Source organism: Coregonus lavaretus (genome assembly GCF_964263955.1).
Source record: "Coregonus lavaretus genome assembly, contig: HAP1_SCAFFOLD_827, whole genome shotgun sequence".
Classification (NCBI taxonomy): Eukaryota; Metazoa; Chordata; class Actinopteri; order Salmoniformes; family Salmonidae; genus Coregonus; species Coregonus lavaretus.
Genome location: NW_028164608.1, coordinates 163641 through 184764, shown reverse-complemented (window position 1 = coordinate 184764; position 21124 = coordinate 163641). Strand labels below are relative to the sequence as shown.

At 48.2% G+C, this 21124-nt stretch overlaps 1 pseudogene across 1 annotated transcript; it reads left to right on the top strand.

Annotated features, from left to right (window-relative positions):
• Positions 1-2601: 2601 nt before the first annotated feature.
• Positions 2602-4339, top strand: LOC311116857 (NLR family CARD domain-containing protein 3-like; annotated as a pseudogene). The gene has a single exon. The product of its transcript is annotated as an NLR family CARD domain-containing protein 3-like (transcript).
• Positions 4340-21124: the final 16785 nt, after the last annotated feature.

The following is a 21124-nucleotide window of genomic DNA, read 5'->3' as shown; positions in this document are numbered from 1 at the left end:
CTCTAAAATGAGTCTCTCTGGGGAGAGAGAGGAGGGGGGCCCTGCCTCTAAAATGAGTCTCTCTGGGGAGAGAGAGGAGGGGGGCCCTGCCTCTAAAATGAGTCTCTCTGGGGAGAGAGAGGAGGGGGACCCTGCCTCTAAAATGAGTCTCTCTGGGGAGGGAGAGGAGGGGGGCCCTGCCTCTAAAATGAGTCTCTCTGGGGAGAGAGAGGAGGGGGGCCCTTCCTCTAAAATTAGTCTCTCTGGGGAGAGAAAGGAGGGGGGCCCTGCCTCTAAAATTAGTCTCTCTGGGGAGGGAGAGGAGGGGGGCCTTCCTGTGACATCGGGTGCTGTAGGTGTCCTGGAGGGCAGGCAGTGTGACCCCAGTGATGTGGAGAGCCCTGCAGTTACCGTGATACAGCCCGACAGGATGCTCTGATTTGTGCATCTGTAAAAGTTTGTGAGGGTCTTAGGGGCCAAGCCAAATTTCTTCGGCCCCCTGAGGTTGAGGAGGCGCTGTTGCGCCTTCTTCACCACCCTGTCTGTGTGGGTGGACCATTTCAGATCGTCAGTGTAGTGTACGCCAAGGAACTTGAAGCTTTCCACCTTCTCCACTGCGGTCCTGTCAATGTGGATAGGGGCGTGATCACTCTGCTGTTTCCTGAAGTCCACGATCAGCTCCTTCGTTTTGTTGACGTTGAGTGAGAGGTTAATTTCCTGGCACTACTCCACCAGGGCCCTCACCTCCTCCCTGTAGGCGGTCTCGTCATTGTTGGTAATCAGGCCTACTACTGTTGTGTCGTCTGCAAACTTGATGATTGAGTTGGAGGCGTGCTTGGCCACTCAGTCATGGGTGCACGCACCCTTGTGGAGCCCCTGTGTTGAGGATCAGTGAAGTGGAGGTGTTGTTTCCTACCTTCACCACCTGGGGGCGGCCCGTCAGGAAGTCCAGGACCCAGTTGCAGAGGGCGGGGTTCAGACCCAGGGCCCCGAGCTTGATGATGATCTTGGAGGGTCCTATGGTGTTGAATGCTGAGCTATAGTCAATGAACAGCATTCTTACATAGGTATTCCTCTTGTCCAGATGGGATAGGGCAGTGTGCAGTGTGATGGCGATTGCATCGTCTGTGGATCTATTGGGGCGGTAAGCAAATTGTAGTGGGTCTACTATAAATTAGTAAACTATAAAAGCTAATTTACAAACATTTCTGAAAATGTATATATAGTGTTTTGGAATGAAACTCTTCTCATGTTTCCCCATCTGAGCTCAGAGTAGATGAGAGACGTAATGTTAGTCTCTGTTGTGTTGAAGTCCAATCAAGCAGGAGAGACCAGCCTCCCCTGTACCCAGCTGTGTGTCCATGAAGACTGACACATCTATGGGTCAACCTATAAACTTCAGAGAGGGAGAATTTTCTACTGAACAAAGGTAAGAAGAACTCATGGGTCATGGTCAGTGAGTTAAACAACACTGTCTCTAGTCATTTCTCCTCTCCCATTTTCCCATTTATTTTTGTTGTTTTCATAATCCATAGGCTAATCCTTTTTTCCATTTTCATAGTCCTAAAACAATATTAAACAAACACAACATTCCCTCCCTGTGTGTGTGTGTGTGTGTGTGTGTGTGTGTGTGTGTGTGTGTGTGTGTGTGTGTGCACTCCCTGGATGAGGAGATGTAATCTGATGTTTTGTCCACAGAAACCAACAGGAGAGATCAGAGTCAGAGATTCTCAGTGGTCAGTCTTCCCAGAGTCATCAAACAGACCTGGCCTCCATATTCAGTGTATGTGGTCCTGTTATGTACATTTATTTTTGTTTACCTCAAGTAAAGTTGATATGTCAATCATTCATTCATGTGTTAATGAGAAAGCATTTAGTCTCTTGCTTAACTTATTTACTTGATTCATTTCAGTTGCTTGAAGACAATATTATGACATTTGTGAAGAACGAGCTTAAGATGTTCAAGAGGATTCTTAGTCCAGAACTCCCAGAAGGCTTTGAGAGTCAGAAGCAGGATAAGGAAGTGGTGGATGCTGAAGATGAGAAGCAGGAGAGCAGTGCCAGAGAGGGGGCCCTGAAGATCACACTGCACGTCCTGAGGAAAATGAACCAGAAGGAGCTTGCTGACACACTGGAGAAAAGTAAGAGCTGTCTGCCTCATGTTGAATGCTGTTTTAGAACATTTAAAAGCTGTAGCTAAAGTACAGCTAAAATAGCTGTGTAACTCAATGATATTGTAGCATCCTTAACACAACAACTAGTGACCTCATCAAGGAGCAGAGAGAGAGAGAGAGAGAGAGAGAGAGAGAGAGATAAGAGAGAGAGAGAGAGAGAGAGAGAGAGAGAGAGAGAGAGAGAGAGAGAGAGAGAGAGAGAGAGAGACAGAGAGACAGAGAGAGAGAGAGAGAACAATGATATAAATCAGTCAAACCAGTGTGTAATGCATTATGAAAACATTTACAGATTTATACAGACAAGAGAATAAATGATTATAATTTAAACTTTATAAGACAGTCTTACAATACTGTAGGCATTAAATCAGATGTAATATTAATATCCTCTGTGTTATTTCTTTATTCAGATGAGCTTGCTGTGATTTCCCAACGTGAACTCAAATCTAATCTAAAGAAGAAGTTTCAATGTGTATTTGAGGGGATCGCTAAACAAGGAAACCCAACACTTCTCAATAAGATCTACACAGAGCTCTACATCACAGAGGGTGGAACAGGAGAGGTCAATAATGAACATGAGCTGAGACAGATTGAGACAACAATCAGGAAACAAGCAAGACCAGAGACTGCAATCAAATGTAACGACATCTTCAAACCCTTAACCGGACAAGACAAACTTATCAGAAATGTGCTGACAAAGGGAGTCGCTGGCATTGGAAAAACAGTCTCTGTGCAGAAGTTCATTTTGGACTGGGCTGAAGGAAAAGCAAATCAGGATGTCCAATTTGTATTTTCATTCCCTTTTCGGGAGCTGAATTTGATGAAAAAGGAAAAACACACTTTCATTGAACTTCTCAATCACTTCTCAATGGAAACCAAAGAATCAAGAATCTCCAACTACGACAAGTACAAAGTTCTGTTCATCTTTGATGGTCTGGATGAGTGCCGACTGCCCCTAGACTTCCAGAAGAACAAGATTTGTTTTGACGTCACAGAGTCAAACTCAGTGGATGTTCTGCTGACAAATCTCATCAAGGGAAATCTGCTTCCCTCTGCTCTCCTCTGGATAACTACCAGACCTGCAGCAGCCAATAAGATCCCTTCAGTGTGTGTTGACCAGGTGACAGAGGTACGAGGGTTCAATGACCCACAGAAGGAGGAGTACTTCAGGAAGAGATTCAGTGATGAGGACCTGGCCAGCAGAATCATCTCACACATAAAGACATCAAGGAGCCTCCACATCATGTGCCATATTCCAGTCTTCTGTTGGATTTCTGCAATCGTCCTTGAACACATGCTGAAACATAAGAGAGAAGAGATGCCCAAGACTCTGACTGAGATGTACTCACACCTTGTGGAGTTTCATACCAAACAGAAGAATTAAAAGTATATTGGGAAAGAAGAGACAGGTCCACACTGGAATAAAGAGAGCATTCTGTCACTGGGAAAACTGGCTTTTCAACAGCTTGTGAAGGGCAATCTGATTTTCTATGAAGAAGAGCTGAAAGAGGCTGGCATTGATGTCAATGAAGCCTCTGTGTACTCAGGATTGTGCACACAGCTCTTTAAAGAGGAATGTGGGCTGTACCAGGACAAGGTGTACTGCTTCGTGCATCTGAGCATTCAGGAGTTTCTGGCTGCTGTATATGTGTTCCTCTCATTCATCAACAACAATGAGAATCTAATGGCCGAACCTCAAGTTACTGAAGTTACTGTCTACAAGAGTGCTGTGGATAAAGCCTTACAAAGTGAGACGGGAAACCTGGACCTTTTCCTCCGCTTCCTTCTGGGCCTCTCACTGGAGTCCAATCAGAAGCACTTACGAGGTCTACTGACAAAGACAAGAAGCAGCTCACAGAGCCATGAAGAAACAGTCAAGTACATCAAGGAGAAGATCAGGGAGAATCCCTCTCCAGAGAGGTGCATCAATCTGTTCCACTGTCTTAATGAACTGAATGACCATTCTCTAGTGGAGGAGATCCAAAGCTACCTGAGATCAGGAAGTCTCTCAGAAGCCTACCTGTCACCTGCACAGTGGTCAGCTCTGGTCTTTGTGTTGCTGACTTCAGAAAAGGAGCTGGATGTGTTTGACCTGAAGAAATACTCCAGATCAGAGGAAGGTCTTCTGAGGCTGCTGCCAGTGGTCAAAGCCTCCAGAGCTGCTCTGTGAGTACATCAAATGACATTTAAGTACTAATCATCAGGAAGAAATATTCAGTTTAGAGTAAAATATGTATTATAATATGTATATAATATTATATTGAAAAACATATTGAATAAATGTTCACATTAGTATAACAATATGACCATACAATTCTAGGAGACGGAAGATGAATCTATATGTTGTTTAAGAGAATAAACCAAATGCATCTGCCATTGTCCTTCTACACTACTGGTGTTAAATTAACAGTTTGTGAAAACATGATGATCTCTCTGTCAGGTTGTCAGGCTGTCTAGTCACAGAGAAAGGCTGTGCTTCTCTGGTCTCAGCTCTGAAGTCAAACCCCTCACACCTGAGAGAGCTGGACCTGAGCTACAATGACCTGAAGGATTCAGGAGTGAAGCTGCTCTCTGCTGTCCTGGGGAATCCCCACTGTAAACTGGAGACTCTGAGGTCAGTATTCCTGTAGTTGGTCAACAAGTGATAACTGTTCACCAGATCCACATGTGTTTACCAGGCACACATAGTCCACACCATATGTGTTTGGACAGTGAAGCTTACAGTTTTACATTTGGTGCTATGCTCCAGCATTTTGGATTTGAGATAGAATGTTTCATGTTAGGCAACAGTACAGAATGTCACCTTTTATTTGATGTTAATGGTGAGAGGTTAGCATACCTTTTATTTGAGGTTCTTCATACATATCAGTTTTACTGTTTAGATACGAAAGCACTTAATGTATGTAGTTCTCCCATTTGAAAAAGTTGTAATCATTTGGACATATTCACTTATATTGTATTAAAGTAGTCAGAAGTTTAGTATTTGGTCCCATATTCCTTACCTGCAGTGCTTACATCAATCTTGTGATTCTACAAACTTGTTGAATGCATTTGCAGTAATTTTTGGTTCACACACACTGGACACACTCACACACTGGACACACACACTGGACACACACACACACTGGACACACACACACTGGACACACACACACACACACTTGACACACACTGGACACACACACACACTGGATGCACACTGGACACACACGCACACACATTTGACACACACACACACTGGACACTCACACAACCTGGACAAACACACACACACACTGGACGCACACACACACACACTGGACACACACATACACACTGGACACACACACACACACACACGCTGGACACACACACTGGACACACACACTGTACACACACACACTGGACACACAAACACACACACTAGGATTAATTTAGTCAAAAGTTAAGTATTTGGTACCACATTCCTTACCTGCAGTGATTACATCAAGCTTCTGATTCTACAAACTTGTTGAGTGCATTTGCAGTTTGTCTTGGTTGTGTTTTGGATGATGTTTTTCCCAATAGAAACTGAATGGTGAATAATGTCCTGTCGTTTAAGAGTCACTTCACTTGTATTGTCAGTAAGAATAGAAGATGTTTCTGAACACTTCTACATTCATGTGGATGCTACCATGATTATGAATAATCATGAATGAATCGTGAATGATGATGAATGAGAAAGTTACAGAGGAACAAGGATCATACCCCCTCTGTTATTGGTAATGGTGAGAGGTTAGCATGTTTTGTTGTAGCCTCTGTAACTTTCTCATTCATTATTATTCGTGATTCATTCATGATTTTTCTTAATCATTGCATCATCAGGATTACTTTAGTAGTGTTTAGAAACATGTTATCTACTCACTTAGAAAGAAAATTACTCCAGTCATCATCCACCATTTAGTTACTATTGGACAAAACATAACCCAAAACACAACCAAAACAAACTGCAAATGCAACCAACGAGTTTGGGACCAAATACTAAACCTTTGACTACTTTAATACACTATAAGTTAGTTGTCAGAATACTTATGACTTCTTCAAATAGGGGGACTAGATACATAAAGTGCTTTTATTTTTCTAAACGGTGAAACAGATATACATGAAAATACCCTCAAATAAAAGGTGACATTATATACTGTCACCTCATATGAAACATTTGATCTCAAATCCAAAATGCTGGAGTATAGAGCCACATTTAAAATGTTATCTTCACTGTCAAACTAGATATGGTGTGGACTGTATACTCAATACAATCTAAATCTGATACCTCACTGTCTGTCTTTTGACTGATACTGCTTTTTAAACTGCTCTGGTCAGTCTACTCAAATCTACAAGCAATACTTTGATAATTTGTCATTTCTAATAATGATACCTTCATTTATGAATAGATATGTCAGGTTTCAGGATACTGATGTATCTGAATATGTTGAAAAAATATACTGCCACTATTTTCACCACCAAAGAATAGCAGTGTGGTTTTAATATGATTTGACTCTTTGCAGGCTGTCAGGCTGTCTAGTCACAAAGGAAGGCTTTGCTTCTCTGGTCTCAGCTCTGAAGTCAAACCCCTCACACCTGAGAGAGCTGGACCTGAGCTACAATCACCCAGGAGACTCAGGAGTCAGACTGCTCTCTGCTGGACTGGAGGATCCACACTGCAGACTGGAGAAACTCAAGTATGTAGAGGGTTTATGTCAATGTTCATATCAGACATGTTGGAGTTATCAGGCTAGTTAAGACAAACATTCTGACCACCACTTGGACTAAGTTATATAAAGAATGTGTGTGTGTGTGTGTATGTGTGTGTGTGTGTGTGTGTGTGTGTTTGTGTGTTTGTGTGTTTGTCCAGTGTGTTTGTGTGTCCAGTGTGTGTGTGTGTGGGTCCAGTGTGTGTGTGTGTGTGTGTGTGTGTGTGTGTGTATGTGTGTGTGTGTGTGTGTGTGTGTGTGTGTGTGTGTGTGGGTCCAGTGTGTGTGTGTGTGTCCAGTGTGTGTGTGTCCAGTGTGTCCAGTGTGTGTGTGTGTCCAGTCTGTGTGTGTCCAGTGTGTGTGTGTTTCCAGTGTGTGTGTGTGTGTGTGTTTGTGTGTGTGTGTGTGTGTGTCCGGTGTATGTGTGTGTGTGTCTGTGTGTGTCCAGTGTGTGTGTGTGTGTGTGTGTGTCGTGTGTGTGTGTCTTTGTCCAGTGTGTGTGTGTGCACATGTATCAGTACACACACTGGACACACACACACACTGGACACACATACACACTGGACACACACACACACACACACTGGACACATACACACAAAGGACACACACACACACAAAGGATGCACACACACACACACACACACACTGGACAAACACACACACTGGACACACACACACTCACACTGGATACACACACACACACACTAGACAAGCAAACACACTGGACACACACACACACTAGACACACACACACACACTAGACATACACACAAACACTGGACACACACACACAATGGACATACACACTGGACAAACACACACACACACACACACACACACTGGACACACACACACTGGACACACACACACACACACACACACACACACACACACACACTGGACACACACCGGACACACACACAAACACACACAAACACAAACACACACTGGACACACACACAAACACACACACACTGGACACACACTGGACACACACAAACACACAAACTTACTCACACTGGACACACACACACACACACACTGTAAACACACACACTGGACACATACTCACAAAGGACACACACACACACACAAACACACACTGGACACACACAAACACACACACACTGGACACACACACACACACAATGATTAATTTAGTAGTGTTTAGAAACATGTTACCTACTGTTAATAATGATACATTCATGTATATACAGTACCAGTCAAAAGTTTGGACACACTGTCAGGAATAGCTGAATGTGGATGTGGTGCAGGAATCAGGCGCAGGACACAGAAGCTTCGTCCAACACACTTTAGTAGACGATCAAGCAAATACAAACGGGCCTCAAAAGAGCCCGGAGGCGAGCGATTACGCACACCATGCGTAAACACCGAACTCTCCAAAACACTGGAGCCAAACAATACAGCACCTGCTGACAGGCGGACAATTACACACAACACACGACTAACAAAACGAGAACTTATAGGACACTAAACGGAAACAGGTGTACAACTAAGACAAAACCAAACAAACATCGATAACATACAACGGTGGCAGCTAGTACTCCGGGGACGACGACCGCCGGAGCCTGCCCGAACAAGGAGGAGGAGCAGCCTCGGCACCCCCCCCCCCCCCCCCCCCCCTTGACGCGCGGTACCAGCCGTGCGCCGACCCCGGCCTCGGGTACGACCAGGAGGACGCGGAGCAGGGCGCGTGGAATGACCACGGTGGAACTCAGTCAGGAGAGACGGGTCGAAGATGTCCCTCCTCCGCACCCAGCACCGTTCCACCGGGCCTTACCCCTCCCACTCCACGAGATATTGGAGACCCCCCATCCGACGTCTCGAATCCAAGATGGACCGAACTGTGTACGCCGGAGCCCCCTCGATGTCCAATGGGGGCGGAGGAGTCTCTCCTATCTCACAGTCCTGGAGTGGACCAGCTACCACCGGCCTGAGAAGAGACACTTGGAACGAGGGGTTAACATGATAATCAATAGGCAGTTGTTACCTGTAACACACCTCGTTCAATCTCCTCAGGACTTTAAAAGGCCCCACAAACCGCCGACCCAGCTTCCGGCAGGGCAGGCGGAGAGGTAGGTTTCTGGTCGAGAGCCAGACTCGATCTCCAGGTGCGTACACCGGAGCCTCACTGCGGTGGAGATCGGCGCTCGCCTTTTGTCGACGGATGGCCCGCTGCAGATGGACGTGTGCAGCGTTCCATGTCTCCTCCGAGCGCCGCACCCACTCATCCACCGCAGGAGCCTCGATCTGGCTCTGCTGCCATGGTGCCAGAACCGGCTGGTACCCTAACACACATTGGAAAGGGGTTAGGTTGGTGGAGGAGTGGCGGAGAGAGTTCTGTGCCATCTCTGCCCAGGGAATATACCTCGCCCACTCCTCCGGCCAGCCCTGGCTATACGACCTCAGAAACCTACCCACATCCTGGTTCACTCGTTCTACCTGCCCATTGCTCTCCGGGTGGTACCCCGAGGTAAGGCTCACCGAGACCCCCAAGCGCTCCATGAACGCTCTCCAGACTCGGGAGGTGAACTGGGGACCTCGATCAGACACTATATCCTCAGTTACCCCGTAATGCCGGAAGACGTGGGTGAATAGTGCCTCAGCGGTCTGTAGGGTAGTAGGAAGACCCGGCATTGGGAGGAGACGACAGGCCTTAGAGAACCGATCCACAACGACCAGTATGGTGGTATTCCCCTGGGAGGGAGGAAGGTCTGTAACAAAATCCACCGACAGGTGAGACCAGGGTCGTTGTGGAACGGGCAGGGGTTGTAACTTCCCCCTGGGCAGGTGTCTAGGCGCCTTACACTGAGAGCACACCGAGCAGGAGGAGACATAAACCCTCACATCCCTGGCTAACGTTGGCCACCAGTACTTAGCGCTAAGGCAGTGCACTGTCCGGCCAATACCTGGATGTCCAGAGGAGGGTGACGTGTGAGCCCAATATATAAGTCGATCCCGAACCTCGAGCAGAACGTACGTCCGACCCACAGGACACTGTGGAGGGCTAGGGTTGGTACGCAACGCCCGCTCGATTTCAGCATCGACCTCCCACACCACCGGTGCCACCAGACAAGACTCCGGTAGTATGGGAGTGGGCTCAACGGACCTCTCCTCTGTGTCATACCGCCGGGACAGGGCGTCTGCCTTACCGTTCTGGGACCCAGGGATGTACGTGATTTTACATACGAACCGGGCTAGAAACATGTTCCACCGAGCCTGGCGAGGGTTCAGTCTCCTAGCTGCCCAAATGTACTCCAGGTTACGGTGGTCAGTCAAAATGAGGAAAGGGTGTTGAGCCCCCTCAAGCCAATGCCTCCACACCTTTAGGGCCTGTACCACGGCTAACAGCTCCCTGTCCCCTACGTCATAATTTCGCTCCGCAGGGCTGAGCTTCTTGGAGTAAAAAGCACAGGGGCGGAGTTTAGGTGGCGTGCCAGACCGTTGCGATAGCACGGCCCCTATACCGGCCTCAGACGCGTCCACCTCTACCTGGAATGGTAAAGTGGGATCCGGATGCGCCAGCACAGGCCCTTCAGTCTCCCAAACGCCCTGTCCGCCTCAGCTGACCACTGCAAGCGCACCGGACCCCCCTTCAGAAGAGACGTTATGGGAGCTGCCACCTGTCCAAAACCCCGGATAAACCTCCGGTAGTAATTAGCAAAACCCAAGAACTGCTGCACCTCTTTAACCGTGGTTGGGTTTGCCAATTACGCACGGCTGACACACGGTCAACCTCCATCTTCACCCCTGACGCGAACAACTGATAACCCAAAAAGGAGATAGACTCCTGGAAAAACAGACATTTCTCTGCCTTGACATACAGGTCGTGCTCCAACAGCCTCCTCAACACTCGGTGCACCAGCGCTACATGCTCGGCTCGGGTAGACGAGTACACTAGAATGTCGTCTATGTACACGACCACACCTTGCCCCTGCATGTCCCGGAAGATCTCATCCACAAAGGATTGGAAGACTGAAGGAGCATTCATCAACCCGTATGGCATGACGAGATACTCGTAATGACCCGAGGTGGTACTAAATGCTGTCTTCCATTCATCACCCTCCCTAATGCGCACCAAGTTGTAGGCGCTCCTGAGATCCAGTTTTGTGAAGAAACGCGCTCCGTGTAATGTCGCAATCATTAGGGAGTGGATAACTGTATTTCACAGTGATCTGATTGAGACTATGGTAATCAATACACGGGCGCAATCCTCCATCCTTTTTCTTCACAAAAAAGAAGCTCGAGGACGCAGGGGAAGTGGAGGGCCGTATGTATCCTTGTCTCGGAGACTCGGCTATGTATGTCTCCATAGCCCCCTTCTCCTCTTGAGACAGAGGATACACATGGCTCCGCGGAAGCGCTGCTCCTGCCTGGAGGTCTATCGCACAATCCCCCTGTCTATGAGGTGGCAATCGCGTCGCCCTCGCCTTGCTAAACACGAGTGCTACCTCCTCATACTCAGGGGGAATGTGCATTGCGGGCACTTGGTTCGGACTCTCCACCGAGGTCGCCCCCACGGAAACACCCAGACATCGCCCCACACACTGGGCAGACCACTCCTTAAGAGCCCTCTGTTGCCACGAAATAGAGGGGTTATGGGTAATCAACCAGGGAAGCCCCAGCACCACTGGATACGCAGGAGAGTCGATCAGATATAACTGAATAGTTTCCTCATGACCCCCCTGCGTACTCATCCTAAGTGGCGCTGTGACCTCCCTAATCAACCTCGATCCCAACGGGCGGCTATCTAGTGCATGTACAGGGAAGGGAGCATTGACAGGAAGGAGGGGAATCCCTAACTTAACACAACATAACACAAAAATTCCGATCAACAAAATTCCCAGCTGCGCCTGAATCTACTAGCGCCTTATGCTGGGAATGAGGTGCAACCTGTGGAAAACTGACAGGGATACATAGGTGCATAACAGAGAGCTCTGGGTAAGTGGGGCGCCTACTCACCTGGAAGGACTCCCCAGTGCGTGGCCTGCTGTCTCGTCCTCCTGGAGACCCTCCCCAGCACCTAGCCGCAGTGTGCCCTCCACGGCCACAGTTGGTGCAGGGGACGGCCCCCCTTGGGCTCCTTCTCCTCCTCTCTCTAGCGCCAGCAACTCCGAGCCGAGCTCCATAGGGCTCGGCTCGGAGGTGCTGGAGGATGGAATGGACGGCCCCCACTCGGGACGTCCGCGGGTGACCAGCAGGGTGTCGAGACGGATGGACATGTCCACCAACTGGTCGAACGAGAGATTGGTGTCCCTGCAGGCCAGCTCTCGGCGGACGTCCTCCCGCAGACTGCATCGATAGTGGCGAACTCCTGGGCGCTCCTCTTCCCCTGTCGGAGGTAGAATAGACGCTCCCCCGCCACTTTCCCCTCAGGTGGATGGTCGAACACGGCCCGGAAGCGGCGGGAGAACTCCGCGTAGGTGATAGTGGCGGCGTCTATCCCCCTCCATTCGGCGTTGGCCCACTCCAACGCTTTGCCGGTGAGACAGGAGATGAGGGCGGAAACGCTCTCGTGTCCCGAGGGCGCCGGGTGTACGGTGGCCAGGTAGAGTTCCACCTGCAGGAGGAACCCCTGACACCCGGCAGCGGTGCCATCATACGCCCTCGGGAGCGAGAGCCGAATCCCACTGGGTTCCGGAGCTTGGATGGGCGGACTGGCCGATGGGGGTGGTGAGGTAGGTGGAGGTGTGGGTACCCCTCTGTTCTCCCATCGGTGCAGAGTATTTATTACGTCCTGCAGGGCGGTCCCGATCTGATTGATCCTCCCACGACTCGGGCGCTGCTGCTGCTCCTGCTGATTCCATCGGTGGTGTGTAATTCTGTCAGGAATAGCTGAATGTGGATGTGGTGCAGGAATCAGGCGCAGGACACAGAAGCTTTGTCCAACACATTTTAGTAGACGATCAAGCAAATACAAACGGGCCTCAAAAGAGCCCGGAGGCGAGCGATTACGCACACCATGCGTAAACACCGAAAATACAAAATAAGTGCGCACACAAGTGCGAAACTCTCCAAAAGACTGGAGCCAAACAATACAGCACCTGCTGACAGGCGGACAATTACACACAACACACGACTAACAAAACGAGAACTTATAGGACACTAAACGGAAACAGGTGTACAACTAAGACAAAACCAAACAAACATCGATAACATACAACGGTGGCAGCTAGTACTCCGGGGACGACGACCGCCGAAGCCTGCCCGAACAAGGAGGAGGAGCAGCCTCGGCCGAAACCGTGACACACACCTACTCATTCAAGGGTTTTTCTTTATTTTTACTATTTTTTACATTGTAGAATAACAGTGAAGACATCAAAACTATGAAATAACAAATATGGAATCATGTAGTAACCAAAAAAGTGTTAAACAAATGAAAATATATTTTATATTTGAAATTCTTCAAATAGCCACCCTTTGCCTTGATGACAGCTTTGCACACTCTTGATATTCTCTCAACCAGCTTCACCTGGAATGCTTTTCCAACATTCTTGAAGGAGTTCCCACATATGCTGAGCACTTGTTGGCTGCTTTTCCTTCACTCTGCCGTCCAACTCATCCCAAACCATCTCAATTGGGTTGAGGTCGGGTGATTATGGAGGCCAGGTCATCTGGTGCAGCACTCCATCACTCTCCTTCTTGGTAGAATAGCCCTTACACAGCCTGGAGGTGTGTTGGGTCATTGTCCTGTTGAAAAACAAATGATAGTCCCACTAAGCCCAAACCAGATGGGATGGCGTATCGCTGCAGAATGCTGTGGTAGCCATGCTGGTTAAGTGTGCCTTGATTTCTAAATAAATCACAAACAGTGTCACCAGCAAAGCACCCCCACACCATAACACCTCCTCCTCCATGCTTTACGGTGGGAACTACACATGCCGAGATCATCCGTTCACCCACACCGCTTCTCACAAAGACACGGCGGTTGGAACCAAAAATCTCAAATTTGGACTCCAGGCCAAAGGACAAATGTCCACAGGTCTAATGTCCATTGCTCGTGATTCTTGGCCCAAGCAAGTCTCTTTTTATTATTGGTGTCCTTTAGTAGTGGTTTCTTTGCAGCAATTCGACCATGAAGGCCTGATTCACACAGTCCCCTCTGAAAAGTTGATGTAGAGATGTGTCTGTGACTTGAACTCTGTGAAGAATTTATTTGGGCTGCAATTTCTGAGGCTGGTAACTCTGATGATCTTATCCTCTGCAGCAGAGGTAACTTTGGGTCTTCCATTCCTGTGGCGGTCCTCATGAGAGCCAGTTTAATCATAGCGCTTGATGGTTTTTGCGACTGCACTTGAAGAAACTTTAAAAGTTCTTGAAATGTTCCTTACTGAATGACCATCATGTCTTAAAGTAATGATGGACTGTGGTTTCTCTTTGCTTATTTGAGCTGTTCTTGACATAATATGGACTTGGTCTTTTACCAAATAGGGCTATCTTCTGTATACCCCCCTACCTTGTCACAACACAACTGATTGTCTCAAACGCATTAAGAAGGAAATAAATTCAACAAATTAACTTTTAAGAAGGCACACCTGTTAATTGAAATGCATTCCAGGTGACTACCTCATGAAGCTGGTTGAGAGAATGGCAAGAGTGTGCAAAGCTGTCATCAAGGCAAAGGGTGGCTATTTGAAGAATCTAAAAAATAAAATATAGAAAATGTGTTTAACACTTTTTTGGTTACTACATGATTCCATATGTGTTATTTCATAGTTTTGATGTATTCACTATTATTCTACAATGTAAAACATAGTTTTTAAAAAAACGAAACAAAAACTTGAATGAGTAGGTGTGTTCAAACATTTGACTGGTACTGTATATATACATATATGAATAGATATGGCAGGTTTCAGGACTCTGATGTATCTGAAAATGTTGAAAAAATATATTTTCACCACCAAAGAATAGCAGTGTGATTTTAATATGATTTGACTCTTTGCAGGCTGTCAGGCTGTGGAGTCACAGAGGAAGGCTGTGCTTCTCTGGTCTCAGCTCTGAAGTCAAACCCCTCACACCTGAGAGAGCTGGATCTGAGTAAAAATGACCTGAAGGATTCAGGAGTGAAGCTGCTCTCTGCTGCACTGGGGAATCCCCACTGTAAACTGGAGACTCTGAGGTCAGTATTCCTGTAGTTGGTCAACAAGTGATAACTGCTCACCAGATCCACATGTGTTTACCAGGCACACATAGTCCACACCATATGTGTTTGGACAGTGAAGCTTACAGTTAAAAATGTGGTGCTATGCTCCAGCATTTTGGATTTCAGATATAATGTTTCATATTAGGTAATAGTACAGAATGTCTCCTTTTATTTAAAGGTATTCATATATATATATATATATTACCGTTTAGAAATGAAAGCACTTTATGTATCTTGTTCTCCCATTTGAAAAAGTCGTAATAATTTGGACATATTTACTTATATTGTATTAAAGTAGTCTATTTTAATGAGGGAAATAAGTATTTGACCCCCTCTCAATCAGAAAGATTTCTGGCTCCCAGGTGTCTTTTATACAGGTAACGAGCTGAGATTAGGAGCACACTCTTAAAGGGAGTTCTCCTAATCTCAGTTTGTTACCTGTATAAAAGACACCTGTCCACAGAAGCAATCAATCAATCAGATTCCAAACTCTCCACCATGGCCAAGACCAAAGAGCTCTCCAAGGATGTCAGGGACAAGATTGTAGACCTACACAAGGCTGGAATGGGCTACAAGACCATCGCCAAGCAGCTTGGTGAGAAGGTGACAACAGTTGGTGCGATTATTTGCAAATGGAAGAAACACAAAATAACTGTCAATCTCCCTCGGGCTGGGGCTCCATGCAATATCTCACCTCGTGGAGTTGCAATGATCATGAGAACGGTGAGGAATCAGCCCAGAACTACACGGGAGGATCTTGTCAATGATCTCAAGGCAGCTGGGGCCATAGTCACCAAGAAAACAATTGGTAACACGCTACGCCGTGAAGGACTGAAATCCTGCAGCGCCCGCAAGGTCCCCCTGCTCAAGAAAGCACATATACAGGCCAGTCTGAAGTTTGCCAATGAACATCTGAATGATTCAGGGGAGAACTGGGTGAAAGTGTTGTGGTCAGATGAGACCAAATCGAGCTCTTTGGCATCAACTCAACTCGCCTTGTTTGGAGGAGGAGGAATGCTTGTCACACTCTGGCTCCGGGACTGTGTAATTAGAGCCAGGGTGTATTTCATTTGGTGGTGTTGGGTATGGGTGTGTTTCTTTTGTTTGTGTTTTGTGGTGATTGGTCTGGTGACTCCCAATCGGAGGTAACGAGTGTCAGCTGTCGGCTCGTTATCTCTGATTGGGAGCCATATTTATACTGTGTGTTTTTCACCTTGTGTTTGTGGGTTTTTGTTCCTGTGTTCAATTGTTCTATGTTATGTGTTCCTGTTCAGTAGTAGTCACTGAGGACGTTACGATCGTGTTTTGTTTCGTTTTCGTGTGTGCGCTTTACATAATAAAGTATGTACGCTTATCACGCTGCGCCTTGGTCCGCTCATTTTCAAGACGATCGTGACAGAAAAACCCACCATCAAAGGACCAAGCGGCGTGTCAAGCGGCAACAGTATCCACCTGTAAAGGATTCATGGACATGGGAGGAGATACTGGCTGGAGAGGGTCCTTGGGCACAACCGGGAGAATATCGCCGCCCTCGTGAAGAGCTGGAGGCAGCCAAAGCCGAGAGGAGGTGGTATGAGGAGGCAGCACGGAGTCGAGGCTGGGAGCCCGTGGACGAGAGGCAACCCCAAGAAAATTTTTTGGGGGGGCACATGGCTTGGGCGGCTGGGCAGCAGGAGGCTGCCACAGGTAGACGTGGAGAGAAGGCTACCGGAGTACGGGAGCCATTGGCGAGTAGAGGGAGGGAAGTTGTTGTGGCACGGCGTGAGAGACTGAAGTGTGTTACCAGTCCGGTCCGGCCTGTTCCTGAGCCCCGGTTAAGGCCAGTGGTGTGTGTTCCCAGTACGGACCGGCCTGTGTCTGCTCCACGCATCAAGCCCACGGTGTGCGTCGCCAGCCCAGCCCGGCCTGTTCCTGCGCCACGTAAGAAGCCTACGGTGTGCGTCGCCAGCCCAGCCCGGCCTGTCCCTGCGCCACGTAGGAAGCCTACGGTGTGCGTCGCCAGCCCAGCCCGGCCGGTTCCTGTGCCACGTAGGAAGCCTACGGTGTGCGTCGCCAGCCCAGCCCGGCCGGTTCCTGTGCCACGTACGAAGCCTACGGTGTGCGTCGCCAGCCCAGCCCGGCCTGTTCCTGCGCCACGTACGAAGCCTATGGTGTGCGTCGCCAGCCCAGCCCGGCCTGTCCCTGCGCCACGTAGGAAGCCTACGGTGTGCGTCGCCAGCCCAGCCCGGCCGGTTCCTGTGCCACGTACGAAGCCTACGGTGTGCGTCGCCAGCCCAGCCCGGCCTGTTCCTGCGCCACGTACGAAGCCTACGGTGTGCGTCGCCAGCCCAGCCCGGCCTGTCCCTGCGCCACGTAGGAAGCCTACGGTGTGCGTCGCCAGCCCAGCCCGGCCGGTTCCTGTGCCACGTACGAAGCCTACGGTGTGCGTCGCCAGCCCGGCCCGGCCTGTTCCTGCCACTCGCACCAAACCAGGGGTGCGAGTCGCCAGCCTGGTCCAGCCCGTTCCGGCTATTCGCACCAAGCCTCCTGTGTGTCCCCAGAGTCCTGTGCGTCCTGTTGCTGCTCCCCGCACTAGCCCTGAGATGCGTGTCCTCAGCCCGGGACCACCAGTTCCGGCACCACGCACTAGGCCTTGTGTGCGTACCCAGGATCCGTCAGCCAACCATGAGCAGCCAGATCCGTCAGCCAGCCATGAGCAGCCAGATCCGTCAGCCAGCCATGAGCAGCCAGATCCGTCAGCCAGCCATGAGCAGCCAGATCCGTCAGCCAGCCATGAGCAGCCAGATCCGTCAGCCAGCCATGAGCAGCCAGATCCGTCAGCCAGCCATGAGCCGTCCAGCCGGGATCCGCCAGAGCCGTCCAGCCGGGATCCGCCAGAGCCGTCCAGCCGGGATCCGTCAGAGCCGTCCAGCCGGGATCCGCCAGAGCCGTCCAGCCGGGATCCGCCAGAGCCGTCCAGCCGGGATCCGCCAGAGCCGTCCAGCCGGGATCCGCCAGAGCCGTCCAGCCGGGATCCGCCAGAGCCGTCCAGCCGGGATCCGCCAGAGCCGTCCAGCCGGGATCCGCCAGAGCCGTCCAGCCGGGATCCGCCAGAGCCGTCCAGCCGGGATCCGCCAGCCAGCCAGGATCCGCCAGAGCCAGCCAGCTAGGATCCGCCATTTAGTCCGGTGCTGCCCCTTAGCTCGGTGCTGCTCCTTATCCTGGTGCTGCCCCTTATCCTGGTGCTGCCCCTTAGTCCGGTGCTGCCCCTTAGCTCGGTGCTGCTCCTTATCCTGGTGCTGTCCCTTAGTCCGGTGCTGCCCCTTAGTCCGGTGCTGCCTCTTAGTCCGGTGCTGCCCCTTAATCCAGGTCGGTTAGGTTGTAGGGTGGTCAAATGGAGGAGGCTACTAAAGCGGGTAGTGACTATGGTGGGGTGGGGACCACGACCAGTGCCAGAGCCGCCTCCGTGGAGCAACACCCACCCAGCCCTCCCCATTTTTTGGGTGTAGGCGCGGTCGGAGTCCGCGCCTTTGGGGGGGGGTACTGTCACACTCTGGCTCCGGGACTGTGTAATTAGAGCCAGGGTGTATTTCATTTGGTGGTGTTGGGTATGGGTGTGTTTCTTTTGTTTGTGTTTTGTGGTGATTGGTCTGGTGACTCCCAATCGGAGGTAACGAGTGTCAGCTGTCGGCTCGTTATCTCTGATTGGGAGCCATATTTATACTGTGTGTTTTTCACCTTGTGTTTGTGGGTTTTTGTTCCTGTGTTCAATTGTTCTATGTTACGTGTTCCTGTTCAGTAGTAGTCACTGAGGACGTTACGATCGTGTTTTGTTTCGTTTTCGTGTGTGCGCTTTACATAATAAAGTATGTACGCTTATCAAGCTGCGCCTTGGTCCGCTCATTTTCAAGACGATCGTGACAATGCTGCCTATGACCCCAAGAACACCATCCCCACCGTCAAACATGGAGGTGGAAACATTATGCTTTGTGGGTGTTTTTCTGCTAAGGGGACAGGACAACTTCACCGCATCAAAGGGACGATGGACGGGGCCATGTACCGTCAAATCTTGGGTGAGAACCTCCTTCCCTCAGCCAGGGCATTGAAAATGGGTTGTGGATGGGTATTCCAGCATGACAATGACCCAAAACACACGGCCAAAGCAACAAAGGAGTGGCTCAAGAAGAAGCACATTAAGTTCCTGGAGTGGCCTAGCCAGTCTCCAGACCTTAATCCCATAGAAAATCTGTGGAGGGAGCTGAAGGTTCGAGTTGCCAAACGACAGCCTTGAAACCTTAATGACTTGGAGAAGATCTGCAAAGAGGAGTGGGACAAAATCCCTCCTGAGATGTGTGCAAACCTGGTGGCCAACTACAAGAAACGTCTGACCTCTGTGATTACCAACAAGGGTTTTTCCACCAAGTACCAAGTCATGTTTTGCAGAGGGGTCAAAAACGTATTTCCCTCATTAAAATGCAAATCAATTTATAACATTTTTGACATGCGTTTTTCTGGATTTTTTTGTTGTTATTCTGTCTCTCACTGTTCAAATAAACCTACCATTAAATTATAGACTGATCATGTCTTTGTCAGTGGGCAAACATACAAAATCAGCAGGGGATCAAATACTTTTTTCCCCTCACTGTATATTGTATTAAAGTAGTCATAAGTTTAGTATTTGGTCCCATATTCCTTACCTGCAGTGATTACATCAAGCTTGTGATTCTACAAACTTGTTGAATGCATTTGCAGTTTGTCTTGGTTGTGTTTTGGATGATGTTTTTCCCAATAGAAACTGAATGGTGAATAATGTCCTGTTATTTTGGAGTCACTTCACTTGTATTGTCAGTAAGAATCGAAGATGTTTCTGAACACTTCTACATTCATGTGGATGCTACCATGATTATGAATAATCCTTAATGAATCGTGAATGATGATGAATGAGAAAGTTACAGAGGAACAAGGATCATACCCCCTCTGTTATTGGTAATGGTGAGAGGTTAGCATGTTTTGTTGTAGCCTCTGTAACTTTCTCACTCATTATTATTCATGATTCATTCATGATCTTTCTTAATCATGGCATCATCAGGATTCATTTAGTAGTGTTTAGAAACAAGTTATCTACTCACTTAGACAGAAAATTACTCCAGTCATCATCCACCATTCAGTTACTATCGGGCAAAACATAACCCAAAACATAACCCAAAACAAACTGCAAATGCAACCAACGAGTTTACAACCAAATACTCAACTTTTGACAACTTTAATACACTATAAGTGAATTTGTCAGAATACGTTTGACTTCTTCAAATGGGGGGACTAGATACATAAAGTGATTCGTTTCTAAACGGTGAAACAGATGTGTATTAAAATACCCTCAAATAAAAGGTGACATTATATACTGTCACCTCATATGAAATATTTGATCTCAAATCCAAAATGCTGGAGTATAGAGCCACATTTAAAATGTTATCTTCACTGTCAAAATAGATATGGTGTGGACTGTATACTCAATACAATCTAAATCTGATACCTCACTGTCTGTCTTTTGACTGATACTGCTTTTTAAACTGCTCTGGTCAGTCTACTCAAATATTTGTACTATACATGTTTCTCTCTACAAGCAATATTATGATAATTTCTAATAATGAAACATTAATTTATGAATAGATATGGCAGGTTTCAGGATACTGATGTATCTTAATATGTAGAAAAAATATACTGCCACTATTTTCACCACCAAAGAATAGCAGTGTGGTTTTAATATGATTTGACTCTTTGCAGGCTGTCAGGCTGTCTAGTCACAGAGGAAGGCTGTGCTTCTCTGGTCTCAGCTCTGAGGTCAAACCCCTCACACCTGAGAGAGCTGGACCTGAGCTACAATCACCCAGGACATTTTGGAGTCAGACTGCTCTCTGCTGGACTGGAGGATCCACACTGCAGACTGGAGAAACTCAAGTATGTAGAGGGTTTATGTCAATGTTCATATCAGACATGTTGGAGTTATCAGGCTAGTTAAGACAAACATTCTGACCATCACTTGGACTAAGTTATATGCTGACTGTGTGTGTGTGTGTGTGTGTGTGTGTGTGTGTGTGTGTGTGTGTGTGTGTGTGTGT